At 32.0% G+C, this 7,505-nt stretch overlaps 1 pseudogene; it reads left to right on the top strand.

Annotated features, from left to right (window-relative positions):
• Positions 1-1,703: 1,703 nt before the first annotated feature.
• On the top strand, positions 1,704-7,041 carry LOC114370042 (annotated as a pseudogene).
• Positions 7,042-7,505: the final 464 nt, after the last annotated feature.

Genomic DNA, 7,505 nt, shown 5'->3' with positions numbered 1-7,505 from the left:
ATCACAAGATATATAAAGGCATTTTACTATATTTTTTTTATAAAAGTTTAAGCAGTGTTAGTAACTTAGTAGTCTTATTTGCACAGGAAGAGCTAGCTGCAAACCATGTTCCATGTCTGATTCAAAGAACTACAATAGTTGACCTCCTTTAAAGTTGACTTTTTCTGTCAAGTGCAAAAAGTTGTGCTAGACATTATCTATTTTTCACTTTTTATTTTACTTGTTAATGTCTAACTTTGTGCAAAAAGATTATTGGAGCACTACAAAAAAGTCCATGAAAATGATTAGAACATTTCAGCAGTCATTGTGGTAGAAAAAGAGTTGGACAATTTATTGAAACTGGAGGAATTGATGTGGCCTAAAGATCATGACAATTTTTTTTCACAAGAAAGTCTTTCAAAGTAAAAAAAAAACACAATAGATAGAATAAAAGATGATGAAGTGGTGGTGTTTAATGATGAAGAGATAAAAGAGATGTGTTCACAAACTATTTTGCAAATCAATCTTTTTATTTCAAAATTCAAATCCCAAGTGGAGGAGGTGATTAAATTAGTTGAAGGGGGAAAATAAAGCTAGAAATGGTGTAGGTGCTAAATAATTTTTTTACAAGAAAGGAAGTATCAGAGAGTCAATCAAATGCATTCTACAAAGGCACCATGAGTAGGTGAAACACCTACTCTTTTCTATCTATAATTTTGTGGGTTGGTGGGTATAAATGTTACTAATTTGGTCCTTAGCATTCTCAATGCAAATGGTGATCCATTAATAAGATCCTGATAACTCTCGTACTTAAAAGTGAAAAGTCCATCACATGCCACCTATTGGTCTATGTAATGTGTTTCTTAAGTTTGTTACCAAGACAATTACGAACAAATTAGAAAGGATTCTTTCAATCAGTGTGGGTGAAATGCAAAGTACTTTTGTCCTTACTAGGCTGATTACAGATAATGGTCTTGTGGCCTTTATATGATTCCACATGAAAATCAAATCATCAAGCATAAATGAACATATAATTAAGGTTATCCTTGTTATGTTATATTGTTAAAATCTATTGTGAATGAAATTATATATGTCAAGATCTGACATAATAATTACATGATTCTCTTTCTCTTTGTAGCCATAAAACAATATAAAGTGATTATATTTAGACATTTATTATTTACAAACACCACAACAATACATCTCATTTCTCTCTATTTCTCTTCTTATCATATCATACCATTAATCTTATCACTAACTTATCTCTCATTTCTTCCTATCTTTCTCAAGGTGTCTACATAGCTAGGGTGTCTAAGAAACATTTTCCAATGGTAAAAGGACAAGACAACCAGGTGAAGCCCTAGTAAAGAAAGTGACATCTCACCCTCTAACTCCCATTTCTTCAATCAAACTCAACTCCACATTCACCTCGTTACAATCATGTGTAATTTACTCTTAAAATAACACAACATTAATAAACATCGACACACAACACAAACATTACTAGTACAACGTGTTCCAACACTTGCATATCAAAACAAAACAAGACATTATTATTACCGAAATGTTCCAAATCCAATCCCAATCTCACTTCCCTTCTTCACCCTCAAGCTCTTCCATTCAACGTGGCTACCCTAGTTCCCACACTAGTAGTCCCGCGTTGGAGGATGATGCATGCAAAAGAAGAAGAAGAAGAAGGAGACTTGAAAATGAATATTGAAAAGGACAAAGAGGGTGATGATCATGTGTCCATTTTGGCACTTTTGGTTGTTGCATTGAGAAAATCTTTGATTGGTTGCAGCAAATATAGTAGTAGTAGTTGTGACCCTTCTTCCATGGAGATTGGCTTGCCTTCCAATGTTAGACATGTTGCACATGTTACCTTTGATCGCTTCAATGGCTTTCTCGGCTTGCCTGTGGAGTTTGAACCTGAAGTCCCATAAGGGCTACTAGTCTCAACTCACTTCATGTGTTATGCCAAATATATTTTTTAGACTTATGTTTGAGATCTATGATATATATTTGATTTTTATTTTGAGTCTTTAATAAATTTTTTCGTTGTTGTGAGGTTTGATATATTAAAAGTTTTGTTTTGGGTTTTTGTTGTCATTTAAGTGATGATGTGGTACCATGCCAACAATTGACATATATTTGAAGAGTCATTAAGATGATGTCACATCACTGCTTAACTGATGATGATAAAAATTTAAAATAAAACTTTAAATATATTTAGGAGGCAGAACAATAATTTTTTTTTCAGAAACTCAAAACAAAAATGAATTATATTAAGAAATTAAAAGTTATTTAAGTCCTTTTTAATATGATTTAGTTTTATGTAATTTCGTTATAATTGTAGTTACTATAGTAGTCATGAAAACAAGACTTATAATGACTTGATAGTTGAAGGGAGAAAAACTAAAGAAAAAAGGTTAGGTATCGGTTCAAATCTCTTTCATTAACAAAAACTAACAAATTAACTACTAACATTTGATGATAAAAAAAAACTATTAGTGACCGAAAACTTTGGTCTTTCATTGACTTGCTAAGTGAGATGACTCAAATAAGGCTTTGTAGTTTTTAGTTACTGGTAGTGTTTAGTGCAGCTAGATTCTCTTCATGTTCTGTTTGCTATGCTAGTCATCTTGAGGTTCTTCTCCATGGCTATTTGCTGATCCACTTGTGTCACAGTGATGTTCAGAGCTGTTTTTCCAAAGTTACTATTTTAAACTTCTGATAAATGTACTAAAATAAAATTTTATTCTTTCAGAATTTTACACTTTTTAAAACAAATACATAATTAGAGTTTAATTTATATACAGTATAGAACATCATAGTAACATTATCTAATAGGAATAAACTGTATCAGGACTTCATATTAACTAACAGGATGACATAAGAAAATGGTCAAATCCTGTTGGATGTCAATGCAAAGATATATATATATAAATTAAACTGATTATAATATATTTAAGAAGCATTTTCTTTTTTTTTTTCAAAGAAAACACTAACAAATGGCTCTAACCTTACCACAGTGTTCGTTTATGCAATTTTAAAAATTAGTACTTATATACTTTGTTAAGATAAATTTTTCAATAAAAACAAAATAAAAAAGTAAAATGAAATAAATTCCTCCATATCCATAAGTTTATTTGCAGAAGTTTTCTCATTTAAATTTTTCAAAAAAAATGTTTTTAACTTACGTGTAAACTAATGTTAATCAAGAGATAAGTTTTATCCATTTTAACTTCTTATTTTTTTCTCATATAAATACTTACGGGGAAGTTTTTCCAAATTGAGCCATAAACTAATATCTCTTATCATGTGAATTTATGTTGTTCTGCATGGAGGTATGATCCCTTGTCATAGTTGTTATTACAAAAGTTTAATGCTGTGCCAAAAAAAAAAATTACCAAAGTATAACAGAAGCCAGATATTATATAAATAGACATGAAAATAGTAATCCTCTCTCTTCCCTATGTGGTTACGATCATAAAACATTTGATCATTTCTTGCAATTCTGCATCAGATTTGCCATTACACCCCTTGTTGATGCATGCACACTCCATTTTAGATGACAAACAATCCTATTTGTATTTTGTTCATCTACTTTTGGCACTGTTCTCCACTTGAATCATTAAATATCCTTGAGAATATTGAATCTCAGGTCTCAACTTATATCATCCAGTGAGTGTTGATATATTTTTCATTTTTTTTATCCATAGTGCAAATATTTTTGGGGTATCAACAGAATCAATGCAGCTTTCCTATGATGCCACCAGAGGAAATAGTGTACCTACATTACTCTTGTTAATGCAAAGACAGCTGTATGCACAAGGAGGTCTACAGGTATATTTCCCATGTTTATTTTTAGAACCTAAAGGTGATTAATTAGAATAATTACATTACTTTGCCAAATATTGCTAGTTAGTGGATGATCAATCTCAAAATTTTATTTGATTTTCATTTCTGATTTTACTAGAAAGCTTTTATATGATTTGCTTTTATGCCAGACTTGAAGTTGATATATTGATGTACATATTCAGGTTGAAGGAATCTTCAGAATTAATGCTGAAAATAGTCAAGAGGAGTTAGTAAGGGAACAATTAAATAGAGGGATTGTACCATATGGCATTGATGTGCACTGCTTAGCAGGTCTTATAAAGGCATTATACTGTTATTAAAAAATTTCTTTAGGATCACTTCCCCCTCCCCCCCTCAAAATACTAATTGTTTGGAGATTATTGCATTAGCAGAGACCATGAGTAAACTTTACTATTGGGATTATTGTATTAATTTGTATTCTTGTATCATTTTTAGGCCTGGTTCAGAGAACTTCTAACTGGGGTATTGGACCCTCTTTCACCAGAGCAGGTGATGCAGTCCCAATCAGAAGAAGAATGTGCTCAGCTTGTGAGGTTTCTTCCTCAGACAGAAGCTACTTTACTAGATTGGGGGATAAACCTTATGGCTGATGTTGCTCAACTGGAACATTTGAACAAGATGAATGCTCGTAATGTTGCAATGGTTTTTTGCACCAAACATGACTCAAGTAAGTCAAAATCTTGTTTTTATTGTAGTTTTTGTGATTGTCTCCCTCAAATCTTGGTTTTTGATTTGTTACCATTTTATTCAAGGCTTAATTACCAATTTGTTTCTCAAATTATTTAAAATAGGTCAATTTAGTTCCCAAATTTTAAAACGCTCCTATTAGGTCTTTCAATTGATAAAATTACATTAATTAAGTCATTTCCTTCATGTCCATTAATTTAAGTAACGGAATTGTCTTACGGGACACTCACTTGGAATTAGGGGTGGGTAAATGGGCCCAGGTCCATGGACTGATCCATAGGGCTCGCGGTCCGCGCGGGTTACGGACTAATTTTTTTAAACGGTCTGTGATTATGTCATATTTTTGGGCCCGCCCCGCTTAACCCGCGGACTATGCGGGTTTGGCCCGCGGGGTCCGCGAGTTGTCCGCAGCCCGCATTAGGTTTAATTTGTGTGATCTTGACCCAGTTATATTAGGGTTGATTTTCTCTTTTTCACTTTAAACTTTTATTTAAAAAATAACAGATAAAGAAATATATTAGATAAGATAAAGATATAAAGATAAAAATAAAAGATTTAAATTAAACGATGATAAAGATAAAAAATGATAAGATAAGAAAAATAAAAGATAACAAAAATAAAAGATTAAGATAAAAAAGATAAGTGATAACCGACTAAAAATATTCTTTTTTGATATTTTCTCGATCTTTTTCTCTTTTAATCAATCATTTTCATATCTGAAAGTCATAAATAATAAAAATATCAAATTTTATCATTTAAGCCAAAAGTAATTGTTGAATAAATATTTTTAAAGATATTTCAATATATTTTTATTATAAAAAATAACTCATATCATATTTAGTAGTTGTAGCAGGCTAAGAACACTTTTTCTCCTCACGTGTGCTTAACAAATATCGAACTAGGCTTCTTGTTGACAATATATACTAAAAATTGGTTACTAGTATTTGATATGCATGGTAAATAATATGTAATAATTATTGTCTTTTAATCACTTAACTTGATTTTATTCTAATATTTATTATTATTTCGAGTTTTAGGAAAAGAAGATGAAGATATGGAGATGGAGAAGACTCAAGCTACTTCAAATATAAAATCTTTTGTTGTTGGAGATGTTTAAATTTCATATTTTAGATTTATTGTTTGGATTTTATTTTGTTAAGACATTATTTATTTTATTGATGTAATTGACTAATTATTAAAATTTTATTTACATTTGTATTGAACTTAATTTGATTGTATTATATTTTTATTAAAATTAAAATTCTTTTAAAACTAGACCCGCGGACCGGTCCGTTTGACCCGCGGGGTCCGCGGGGCGGGGGCGGACCAATTTATTTGGTCCGTGTAAGCAACAGGGCGGATTGGACCGGTCCGCTACCAATACGGGCTTATGCGGGCGGGCCTTACGCGGAGCGGGCCGGCCTGCTTACCCGCCCCTACTTGGAATTGTCATGTCGCATGTCATGCTTACCAAATTATCGCTATTAACATCAAATTGACAAAAAAGACTTCATTGATGAAATTTTAACCATTGAAGGACTTAATTGGAAAGTTTTAAAATTTTGAAAAAAAATTAATGCATTTTAAATAATTTATGGACCAAATTGATAATTAAGTCTTTATTCAAAATTATGGTGTTTGGTTAGCGGTTATTGTTGATCTATGGTGCAATAACAATGTTTCTAATTATGTTAACTTTTGGTGAATATATGCGAGCGTGTGCCCCTTAAGTGCTAAAACTAAAATAAATGGTTTGCTTTCTTTTCTTCCTTTGATGGTGTTTTTTTAGTATGTCTTGCAAGACTATAGTATAGTATGTGGTACTGGTCTAAGGTTATCAATAAATATTAATCCACATTTCAATAACAACATTTCTGACCTGTATACTACAGATGGCAGATCCTTTGACGGCTTTGATGCATGTAGTACAAGTGATGAATTTTCTCAAGACCCTTGAGATGAAGACACTAAGAGAAAGAGAGGGGTCTACGGTAAAATCAAATACTGTTTCAGACTTAAATTCTTTTGGTGATGATAATCACCAGAGCTCTTCACAGCTGAAACTCAAGGATGGCAGTGAAAATGGAAGTGATTTTAGTGAAGAGGATAAGGTATTTGTCGCTGAAGAACCTTCTCAACCAAGCTACCCTAGTCATCTTATTGAATATTATGGCTATGAAACAAAAAGTGGATCCAAGGATTTGCATACACCTACTAAGAATATCATTCCTAGAGAAAATAGGTAATTGACTCTTGTCCTTGCAATGTTGTCTCTCAAATGTGCTCTTTGACAAATGAAATCTTCACTAGTGTAACTATAGGAGATCAAGCAAATATTTGCAAGAGCAAAAGCCTTGATTTTAGTAATTCCAACAATGTCAATGTTCCAAAAATGCGGTTGAGTTGCTAGTAGAAGGGCCTGCAGAGAAAAATAGAACTTCAATTACTAGGCTTATAAACCTTAGAAAAGATTTAGCTGAAGCTTGGCGTTGAAAGAATCTGATTCGTATTTGCATTTGAGATTTTTATGACTATGGACCTCGTGATTGGATGAGGGAATTAATGTTGTGTGAATATTCCAAATTTACAAGCTCTAGGCAACAAGTAAGGTGTGTTTGTGTGTTTCCACAATTGATAATATGCTTAGTAGTAGTTAGTCTTGGTTTCATGTGTGTAAATTGTGTTATTGTTTAGGGTTTGTTTCTTAACCATGTTTCTTCTTTAAATTTCATCAACCATGCTAAGTTCTAACACATTGTGTAGTACACAATTTAATGAATTCATAATTCCTATAGTTTCCTTTTTTACCCCAATACATTTTCAATTTCCAAGAGTGAATGGTTTCATCTTCATTACTTTCAAGTCGTGTGTATGTATTCAGTATTCCTTTGTCTCAATGATCTTGTTACATTAGAGATCGTGATGAAACATTATGCTGACACACTACACACAAGAAA

This window comes from Glycine soja, chromosome 10 (genome assembly GCF_004193775.1).
Source record: "Glycine soja cultivar W05 chromosome 10, ASM419377v2, whole genome shotgun sequence".
Lineage (NCBI taxonomy): Eukaryota > Viridiplantae > Streptophyta > Magnoliopsida > Fabales > Fabaceae > Glycine > Glycine soja.
This window is presented reverse-complemented; position numbering and strand designations above follow the sequence as displayed.